This window comes from Urocampus carinirostris, chromosome 5 (assembly GCF_059441175.1).
Source record: "Urocampus carinirostris isolate Australia breed hairy pipefish chromosome 5, RoL_Ucar_1.0, whole genome shotgun sequence".
Lineage (NCBI taxonomy): Eukaryota > Metazoa > Chordata > Actinopteri > Syngnathiformes > Syngnathidae > Urocampus > Urocampus carinirostris.
In genome coordinates, this window is record NC_142353.1 from 23147300 (window position 1) to 23159216 (window position 11917).

Consider the following 11917-nt stretch of genomic DNA (forward strand, 5'->3'; position numbering starts at 1 on the left):
CTTCTGGACAGAGTTTGCTGCACTGAAAGTAAAGGGGCTGAATAATTTCGCACACCCACTTTTTCGTTTTTTATTTGGTAAAAAAGTTTAAAATATCCAATAAAGTGTGTTCCACTTCATGATCGTGTCCCACTTATTGTTGATTCACAAGAAATTGCAGTTTTATATATTTATGTTTGAAGTCTGCAATGTGGCAAAAGATCACAGATTTCAAAGGGGGCAAATAGTTTCACAAGCCACTGTAAATACACGAGAGATTTAGCTGTAAAACATAATTATTAAGGAAGACAGGGGGTAGGATTAAATAAGCATATGCTTCATCCTATTCATTTTCAGATATGTTTGTTAACATTGTTTTTGTTTTCATCATGTTAGAAAAAAAAATATCATTCATTCATTCATCCATTCAAACATGAGCTGTTTGAGTACTTCTCCAAATGCCATTCCTCTTATTATTCTTGTACAGGTTGGTCTTAGTGTCATCCGTCCAAAAATGCTGGGCTGACGTTTGAGGACAGATAATCAGACAGTTCCCATTTTGAGGGTGATTAATAGTAATGGTAACTGTCTGCATTTATATAGCGCTTTTCAAGTCACTGAAGACTGCCCAAAAAGATTTACAATATCCTTCATACTTAATAAAAAAATGAAATAAAAAAAAATAAATCCTTTAGCCTTTGAGGTGAATCCTATGTATTTACAGTATTTCCTTTATGGTAGAATTACTGATAAGCAGCATCAGGAGGGTTAATTTAAAACATGTAATCGGATACAGTTACTAACTACCTGGCGGTTGCAGTGTGGAATTATTATTATTATTGGAATTATTTAATAAGTATCCATGGACAAAACATAATTACCTTCACATATGATATATTTTAGACCAGAAGAGAAGGCCTTTCAGGCCCTCATGGCCCACCACTGTATAAATGGAGATAGGTGTTTTTAGAGTCAGCAAAGACATCTTTGAATAAACATGTGCTGGTAAATGGAAACAAGAAAAATGCTTTGGCCTATTTATATTTTTATATTTTTTCTCATGTATTGCTAAGGTATTGGATTTCCCCCCATTAATTTGGCTAATTTGAGAAGGTGGGCCAGATTTGGTAAGCTGAAAATGTGTGAGGGCCTGGCATTCTTTTAAAAGTCTTTTAAAAATTCACCTTCTGTGAAAGGTTTGCAATGCTTGGAGATCAGCGTCGCGTCCTCGGAGCTCGTCCTTGTAGTATTTTCATTTGACTTGCGGAATCTCGTGAAAAAGCGTAGTTAAACAGCTTCCACTTGCTTCACCTTTTCACAGGATTTGTTTCAAGTTAGTTTTTTGTAGTCAGCATGTTTTATCTGGCAGTGCCTCTTCATATTATATTCTTTGAAAAGAGCCACAGGCAGTTGTTTCGGATTTTAGGGAAAACAAATCTCCAATATCAAGTCAAGTCACATTTATATAGCTCTTAATCACAAAAATGTCTCAAAGGACTGCACAAGATTACAATCACACCATTATCTGATCTTAAAGCAACATCCACTCATCCTGGAGGGGGCAACTCTCACAGTTAACTTTCCTTTTTTATTTACAGTCGAAATGGGGTGGGCTCACATTCTCACAGAAAGATAAGGGGAAGGTGCCCATAGGGCTACTGCCATTATCTGGTGAAATGGTGATTTTTTTTTTTTCTCGCTACAAATATTGCCTATACTGCGGTTAACATTACATTTTGTTGATTTAATTTAATGAGTAAAAACGTGATCGCAGGCCCTAACGGGCCCCCTGTTGGAAGTTGGGCAAGATTGAGACGTCTGGTAACCGACACAGTTAAGTTTATAATCACGAATAATGTTATCAACAAGTAAAGCTTTAGGAGCAAGCGATCTAATATTTAAAAGACCAAATTTTAGCTTTGCTGAATCATTTGACTTAGCTGAAGTCTTTGTAGTCTTTGTAGAGATCGTCACAAGATGTCGCCGTTCGTGAGCGTTGAGTTTAAAGCGTCGGTTGTCCGGCGAGGAATGAATGGTGGAATTAGTCACGGGGCGGCAGTAGCTCAGGAGGTAGAGCGCTCGTCTTGGGATCAAGGGATCCCAGTTCGAATCCCGGCTCGTCCGTGTTACATGTCGAAGTGTCCTTGGGTAAGACACTGAACCCCTGATACCCCCAATAAGCAGGTTAGCGCCTTACATGGCTGCAAGGCCGCTATTGGGAAATGTGGAGCACATTGTAAAGCGCTTTGAGAAGTCATTGACTTGAAAAGCGCTATATAAAATGCAGATCATTTCATTTCATTTCATTTCATTTCATCCTCGCTTCCTTCTTACTCCTTCGACTTCGCACGCTTCACACATTTACCCGCACGGCAACCACGCTTCTGTTTTCTGTCTTTACGGCGCCGTTGTCGTCGTTTATTAGGAGGAATAGTTGTCCACAAGGATGCCAGATCTCTTTGAAGCTCATTCGGTATATCATAGGCGGTGTAAAAAGTGCCCGAAAAGTCGAAATTTAGACGCCCACCCAACCGAATAAGTTCGTCCCTACTGTAAGTATTTTTTGCCACGCATGTGTCCAAAAAAGAAAGCAAAAAAGACAAGAGAACGGTAATAAATAGAAGAATAGCTGGAGAGCAACTAGCCGCAGCATCCATGCGCGCCTCTTTCGGTCTCTAATTGATGTATTTGGTTTTCATCAACTGGTTGATTTGCCAACCCATAAAGATGGAAACACGCTCGACTTGGTTCTGACTCGAGGAGTTTTAACCTCAAACATTATGGTGTTGCCGTGTACTACCGTTATCTCGGATCATTACTCAGTTACATTTGAGGTGCTAGCTAAATGTAGTACTAAAAAAGCTGAAGGATTTAGCAGACGCAATAAAAGCACTGGCACAGTTTCTGAGCTCTTTGAACTCCTTCCTGGAGCAGTTGCGTCCTTTCCTTCATACAATGGCTCGATTGACTCACTCATGAATGAGTTCAATACTACCCTGGCTAGTGTCCTGGATTCAATAGCGCCCATCAAGCTTAAATCACGTCCTATAAGACGCACGCCTTGGTTTACTGATGAAACTAGAACCCTTAGCAAGAATGCAGGAAATTGGAAAGAAAATGGCGCGCAACCAAGCTTGAGGTTTTCCATCAAACCTGGTGTGACAGCTTGTTAAAGTATAAAGTGGCCCTTGCCTCTGCAAAATCGGCCTACATTTCGAAGGTGATTGCGTCACAAAAGAACAATCCCAAAGTCCTTTTTTACACTGTAGCATCGCTTACAAGGCAACAGACTGTCGCAGATAGTTCGACACACTCTGCTCATGACTTAATGGTCTTCTTTACTAAGAAGATTCAATGCATAAAGGAAGAAATTGCTAAAGACATTATTAATACCACACATATTAAAGGGCTGAAATCTACAGATGCACGACAGGGTGGCTGTCCAGGGAATTTGTCCAGTTTTAGTGAACTGTCACTTGATGATCTCAAACAGGTGGTGAATGCGGCCAAACCGACAACTTGCCAGTTCGACCCGCTCCCAGGTTCACTTATTCAAAGTCTTTTTGGCGTCCTTGGACCTTCAGTTCTAAATATTATAAACATATCACTCTCCTCAGGTGTAGTTCCAGCAGCTTTTAAGTCCCCCGTTATTAAACCCACACTGAAACGACCCAACCTTGATCCAGAAATCTTATGTAATTATAGACCTGTGTCAAACCTATCTTTCCTTTCTAAAGTACTTGAAAAAGTAGTGGCACAGCAGCTGAATGATTTCATATCCGAGAATAACCTTTTTGAATCCATGCAATCAGGATTCAAGGCTAACCACTCTACTGAGACAGCTCTGATCAAGGTAACAAATGATCTCCTACTGGCAATGGATTCTGGCGCTTCATCACTTTTGCTGCTGCTGGATCTTAGTGCTGCTTTTGACACAGTGCACCACAATTTCCTACTAGAACGGTTGGAAAAATGGATTGGTCTTTCAGGAACCGTCCTCTCGTGGTTCAGATCCTACCTCTCAGATAGGACGCACTGTGATAAATATGGCGAAATGACATCTGAGCCCTTTAATGTTACCTGTGGTGTTCCGCAGGGTTCAGTGCTTGGCCCCCTTCTTTTCAGCATTTACATGCTTCATTAGGTGATATTATTCGCAAGTACAATATCAGCTTCCACTGCTACGCAGACGACACTCAACTATATCTTCCGTTGGAGGAATCTCCCACACTAAAATGTGGAAATTTGGAGGCCTGCCTCATTGAGATAAAAGAGTGGATGTCACTCAATTTCTTGCGTCTTAACTCTGAAAAGACCGAAATGTTAGTCATTGGTCCAAAAACAGTCTGTGTAATATAGTGTAATAATCTGTGAAGCCCTTTGAGACTCTTCGTGATTTAGTGCTATACAAATAAAAATGACTTGACTTGACTTGACTTATCAGTATTGTAGTGTCGTTCACGAACGCAAAGGCTCTATGAGACGGCTCTTTGAAGTGACGAACAGGAGCCGGCTCCCTTCAAAACATTGGTCAATATGGATTCTGTGTTGTTGTCCTTTTATTTGTGAATGAATGAATGAATGAATGAATGAAACTTTTATTTCGAACATGACAAAAGCAAAAACAAAACAAAAGATCAAAAAAAACAAAAAACAGATGACAAACAATGTTAATGTACATGTTCGAAAGGGACTAGGAAGAAGAATATGCTTATTATATCCTACTCCCTGGCTTCCTTAACAATTGCATCCCGCATCTAGAACTCCTGTGTATTTACATATTTACAATGGCTCTGTGGATACACAGACTCTTCATTATCATCATCATCACCATCACTACTTCCATCACTGTTTTTATACTACCAGATTAATTTAGTTTTACCCATCTATTAACTGTGTAATGCTAGTATTCACTAAATATCATTCAGACACCAATAATGACAATACAGTGGGACCTCGCTACTTCGGGGTTCCACGTTCGCAGGTTCAGAGCTTCGCCGGTCAAAAAAAAAATAATAATTTTTTTTTAAAAACATTAAAGCATTTTTTTTTTAGCATTTTTGAAGGGGCGTCGCTACTTCGCAGATTTTCACTTTTCGCGGGTGGTTTTGGTCCCCATTAACTGCGATAACCGAGGGATTACGGTAATAACAATTAATGACAGTTATCCTTCCATCCATCCATTATGTGCACCGCTTAACCTTCAGTAGGGTCGCGAGGGTGCTGGAGCCCATACCAGCTATCTCCTGACAATGGGCAGGGGACACCCTGAACTGGTTGCCAGCCAGTCGCAGGGCACTCACTCTCTCATTCACACCTAGGGGCAATTTGGACCGGTCAATTAACCTGACAAGCATGTTTTTGGAATATGGGAGGAAAATCGGAATGCCTGGGGGAAACCAACGCAAGCACGGGGGAGAACATGCAAACTCCCCACAGGAGGTTTGATTTCATGACCTCAAAACTTTGCCACTTAACCATTGCGCAGCCGTGCTGCCCCAATTAATCTTATCTCATCTCATCTCATTAGCTGTACCGCTTACCCTTATTAGGGTCGCAGCCATCAGCCATCTCCGGGCAGTGGGCAGGGGACACCCTGAACTGGTTGCCAGCGGATCGCAGGGCACACGGGGACAGACAACTCACTCGCTCAGTCACACCTAGGGACAATTTGGACCAGCCAAGTCACCTGAAATGCATGTCTTTGGAATGTAGGAAGAAACCGGAGTGCCTGGAGGAAACCCACGCAAGCACGGGGAGAACATACAAACTCCGCACAGTAAGGGCGGCAGCTGGATTTGAACCCACTCAGGAGGTTCCCACGACCTCAGAACTGTGCCACACACGCACTAACCGCTGTGCTGCTGCCCCAATTAATGACAGTTTTAATAATTATAATTATTTTTATTTGAATATTAGTATAATAATAATAACAATAACAATAATAATAATAATAATAATAATAATAATAATAATAATAATAATAATAATACAATACCTATGTTGATTTGCTTACATCGACCATTTGCCATATCATTCAGACGCAATTTTCTCCCTTTCTGTACTTAGCCAATATTGTTTATTCGTATCTGGATTCGAACAGGTGAATATTATGACATTGTGGGAGCTCATCCTGTAATTTTTTCCAAAGTGTAACTCCACATACAAACACACACTGTAATAGAATAACGGTCTAAATATGCCTTTTATACTATATCATATACTCTTATTGTCACGGTTGCCCATTGTCCTCACTTGGGCCCGCCCGTTTGGCACTAGCTGCTGCTCGTTGCCTGATTTGCTTCCCTCCTATTTAAACTTAGTGCTCTCATTCATTCCTTGTCGTCCTGTCAACAAACCTCTGCGCTTGCAAGACTTGTATTTTGACTCTGTCTGGTGTCCTGCATGTGTACCCAGTATCCGGTATCGATCCCGCCTGTCTCGTTCTGTCTGGTATCTTGCTCCAGTATCTGGTATCGATCCCGTCTGTCCAGTATCTTGCTCGTGTATCCGGTATCGATTCCTTCTGTCCTGCCTTGGCCAGTATCTTGCTTCAGTATCCGGTATCGATCCTGTCGGTCCCGTCCTGTCCGGTATCTTGCTCCAATCTCCATATCCGGTATCGATTCCGTCTGTCTTGCCCTGTCCGGTATCTTGCTCCGTTATCTTGCTCGCGTGTCCAGTGTCGAGTATCGTTCTCGTCTGTTCTATCTTGTCTGGTATCGATCCCGTCCGTTCCGTCCTGTCCGGTATCTGCTCGTGTATCTGGTATCGATCCCATCTGTCCTGTCCGGTTTTTATCTCTTCTGCCTCTGGCTTCCTGTTTTCCTGCGCCTGACTTCTCTGTCTGACTACTTTCGCCCAGCGATCGCTGAATCACTGGCGTTTGTGTTCACGCGCATGACTGCTCCATTCCCGTAAAATAAAGCTTGTGTGAAAACGTTACGCGTCTGGGTCCTCAGTCTGTTCGGGTTCTGCCACTTATACCGAATTTAAAATCTTACTTTTGTGATCTTTATAGGTTTATACACAAAAAGTGTATTTCGAGTTGTTTTCAGGGGCGAGAGCTTTCAAGAGAATAAGTTCCCAAGCACCAAAATAATTTGTCTCTAATTAAAAAGTTAAAACCTGAAGGCCACTGGCAAGCTTCTCAGACGACTGCTATCTGTTATCAAACAATGAACTACTGTGGTGTCCAAAACTCCTCAAAAATGCTCTACTCTTCATTCCTTTCATTGGGGCCTGCTAGGTGGATAATCAAGTTGGCTTTGACTCCTGCATTCCAAGTCTGCTTGAGAGCAACATTACAGAGACGCATTGTTTCACTATCCTTATTACTCATTTATTATACTCGCACGCCATCTAGCCACCAACATTATACACTGCATTTAAATATGTGATTCCTGTCTAAACTAATCATTCTAATCAGAATACTCTTATGTGCATGTGGTTTATTCTATCCTCCAATCAGAATCCATGAAATGGTTTAAGAAAAGTGCTCATGCTTCACTCCGTTGGATTAATTGCATGGAAATCTAAGGGTTCTTTACCTCATACCTCTCAACCTCCACGGCTCCATGCCCTTACAAACTGTCGTATTTTCCCTTACAAAATATAAAATAATCTTACTCCATATTTTTTTTCCCAAAACGTGTTTATTTATGTAGTTTAACATGTCATATTGTACATGTGTTTCGTTATATCATATAGATTGTTAATTAACATTTTGTTGTGAGTTGCTAGACATGAATGAGGTTTATTATAAGAAAAGTTTAAAAATGAAGTAGCTTGTACGTTCACTGTAAAGGGAAAAAATACGTGCAATTATAATTACGGTAAGTCGAATTATACATATTCTTATTCAAATTATTAATTCATTTTCTGCATAAAATTATTGTTGGTAATATACCAGCTCGGTAGCCTAGATGGTAGGGTGCCCGCGCCGAGACTGGGAGGTCGCTGGTTCAAGCCTCGGCCAAGTCATACCTAAGACTTACAACATTGGTATTCATTGCCTCCCTGCTTGGCGCTCGGCATTAAGGTTTGGAATTGGGGGATTTGGTCACCTAATGACTAAAATGACTGCGCCCTGTTTGGCTGCGGCTGCATCGGCTCACTACGGGTCAGGTGTATCGACATTTCGTTCTGTGTGCATTGTTACAAAGAATGACAATATAAAGTAAATTCTCAATTCATTCCTTCATTCATACTGATTAAAGCGATAACCACAAACCTGTCTTTTTTCATTTTCTCCTTTTATACTTCCTTTTTTTCTTAACTTCTTTGTACAACATCATAATTCGTAATGTAATGAATCAAAGCAAGTGAGCCGTTTCAGAGCCGACTCTCTTTAATGAGTTGAGCTGAAAAAGCCGGTTCTCTAAAAAGAGACGGACTTTCTTTCACTGCACAACTACCACATGAAATCCGATGTTTTTTAAGACCACATGTATTTTAAATTTACTCAATCAACCCCGCCTGTAGTTTTCAGATAAGAATGACTCACGGCGTTTTAATTCAGGTTTGGCCATTGCGACCTGATTATTGTATAAAAAAAAATTTCAAAACTATGTGGTATTGTAAGCCTACTTCTCTGCCCTCACTTTGCTCTCGTGTGATCGGATTGATGCATGATGGGAAATCCTCAGGCGGCAGACGCATGCGCACAGTAGCATCCAACCACTCGCTTCGTTTGCAACGAAAAAAACGATACCGAGATAGAGGCTACCGCGGCCAAGTCGTTTGACTTGATTGATTTGCCGTTTCGTGATAGTCGGTGTATACCGGATGGTACCCATAATTGACAAATTTGCGTTTTCCGTACAGATTTTCTTGTACGTCGTACACGTCTTGAAATGCATAATAAACATACTTTGTACGGCAAAAACGTACAGGTTGACAGGTATGTTACCTTGTCCATTGCGCTTATTTTTCTTTAATAAATAAGTTTGTTTGTGACTCAAAAAGAGTCTTTTATTTTAACTTGACATTGTTTTGAACTTGACACACAGATATTTTTCCTGGTGGTTCGATCTTAAAGTTACTACATCCCCTCAAGTTATAGCTTTCTTCTTTTCGTGTGAATACTTTTTGTATGTTCTACGGCAGTATATCTTTGTTCACTTTGAATAGTAGTTGGGAAGTGTAAAACTCCAGTAGAAGAAACAGTTTTAATCATTTGGACTGCAGAAATAGAATATTGGTATGGTCACAGTATTTACCTTGTGTATAATTCTTATTAGATGGTAGGGCGCCCGCTCCGAGACTGGGAGGTCGCTGGTTCAAGCCTCGGCCGAGTCATACCTAAGACTTAAACATTGGTACCCGTTGCCTCCCTGCTTGGCGTTCAGCATTAGGGGTTGGAATTGGGGGGTCTGGTCACCTAATGGGTTGAGCGAGGGGTCTGGGAATCCCCTCCTCTGAATCAATCTCCCAAAAAAGAGTCAGAAATGACTCTAGCCACCTCCCAATAGGGGGATATGGCTGTGGTATACATACTGGACTGTCTCAGAAAATTAGAATATTGTGATAAAGTTCTTTATTTTCTGTAATGCAATTAAAAAAACAAAAATGTCATACATTCTGGATTCATTACACATCAACTGAACTATTTCAAGCCTTTTATTATTTGAATATTGCTGATTTTGGCTTACAGCTGAAAAAAACTCAAAAATCCTATCTCAAAATATTAGAATACTTCCTCAGACCAAGTAAAAAAAATAATTTTTACAACAGCAAAACTAAATCAAACATTTGAAAATGTCCATTGATGCACTCAGTACTTGGTTGGGAATCCTTTTGCACGGATTACTGCATCAATCCGGCGTGGCATGGAGGCAATCAGCCTGTGGTATTGCTGAGGTGTTATTGATGCCCAGGATGCTTCGATAGCGGCCTTCAGCTCATTTGCATTTGTAGGTCTGGTGTCTTTCATCTTCTTCTTAACTATACCCCACAAATTCTCGATGGGGTTCAGGTCAGGGGAATTAGCAGGCCAATCAAGGACAGTGATGCCATGGTCAGTGCACCAGTTACTGGTGGTTTTGGCACTGTGGGCAGGTGCCAGATCATGCTGGAAAATGAAATCCTCATCTCCATAGAGCTTTTCAGCAGATGGAAGCATGTAGTGCTCTAAAATCTCTTGGTACACAGTTGCATTTACTCTGGACTTGATGAAACACAGTGGACCAACACCAGCAGCTGACATGGCTCCCCAAACCATTGCTGATTGTGGGAATTCACACTGGATTTCAAGCAACTTGGATTTTGCTCTTCTCCAGCCTTTCTCCAGACTCTGGCGCCTTGATTTCCAAACGAAATGCAAAACTTGCTTTCGTCTGAAAAGAGGACTTTGGACCACTCTGCAACTGTCCAGTGCTTCTTCTCCATAGCCCAAGTCAGACGCTTCTTCCGTTGTCTTGAGTTCAGAAGTGGCTTGACCATGGGAATACGGCTATAGTAGCCCATTTCCTGGACACGTCTGTGAACTGTGGCTTTTGATACCTGGACTCCAGCTTCAGCCCACTGTCTTTGAAGCTCCCTCAAATTCTGGAAGCGGCTCTTCTTCACAATTTTGTTAAGGCTGCCGTCATCTCTCTTGGTTGTGCAGCGTTTCCGGCCACATTTTTCCCTTCCAACAGACTTTTTGTGGATATGCTTTGAAACTGCACTCTGTGAACAGCCTGCTCTTTGAGAATTTTCTTTTTGTGTCTTACCCTCCTGATGGAGGGTATCAATGATGGTCCTCTGGACAGCAGTCAGATCAGCAGTGATTTAGTTTACTGAACCAAGCTGAGTGTTTTTAAGGCTCAGGAAACCCTCGCAAGGTGTTTCGAGTTAATTAGATGATTCAGGTGATTAGTTGAATAGCCTACTTGTATACTTTTTCATGATATTCTAATATTTTGAGATAGGATTTTTGAGTTTTCTTAAGCTGTAAGCCAAATTCAGCAATATTAAAATAATAAAAGGCTTGAAATAGTTCAGTTGATGTGTAATGAATCCAGAATGTATGACATTTTTGTTTTTTTAATTGCATTACAGAAAATAAAGAACTTTATCACAATATTCAAATTTTCTGAGACAGTCCAGTATATAATAATTCTTATTGCATGTTTTTGGAGTACAAAAAGGGGATGGAGTGAACTTTTGTAATTATTGCCCTAAACTTCTACACAGTAAGTTGGCAAAATTAAAGAATAATATAATAAGTACAGCGCATGAGAGTTTAAAAATAAATTGGCTTTATTATTAATTGAAATACTTTTAGATACCATACTTTGTATGTGTCTGATGTGTGTTTCCTATTTAATTTACTGTCATCGTAATTTCTAAAAAAAAAAAAATGTTTCTGATACAATGTCTATGGCAACACCATCCATTTTCACCACTAGGTCTAGATTTGCCTTGTGATTACTAAAGAAAATCATTTTAGTTTTATTTAAGTTTAAAGATAATTTATATGTTTCCATCCATGTTTTTGTTGATAATATAAAAAGTTAAGTCTTTGGTTTCCATTTTATAATATACATTTGTAGATCCGTACGTATTTTATTTTGACGTTTCCTGTGTTTAAGATTAGCTGGGTTTTTTAACAACAAATGTAAAGTACATTCTTATTTTTTGTAATTTATTTGTTGGTGCTCTAAGAATACAAAAAAATTCCATTTCCATTTTGTGTGCCGTGTGTTTTTTAGGGATTCCGTGTAGCTTTGCTCTAAAAGTAGATTGTGTAATATTAGACCACTAGATGGCACTGTTTTGTCCAATGGGAATGGAAACCAGTGCCAGATGAGCACAGTGTATAGATTCCGCTATGTAAAAGAAATACACATTTTTCGAGCTATGAATATTTATAAACATTAACATTGGTATGGCAGTTCGTTTATTTTTCACTATTACTCAAATCAATGTTTTTTTTTTAATTTTCTTAAATTTT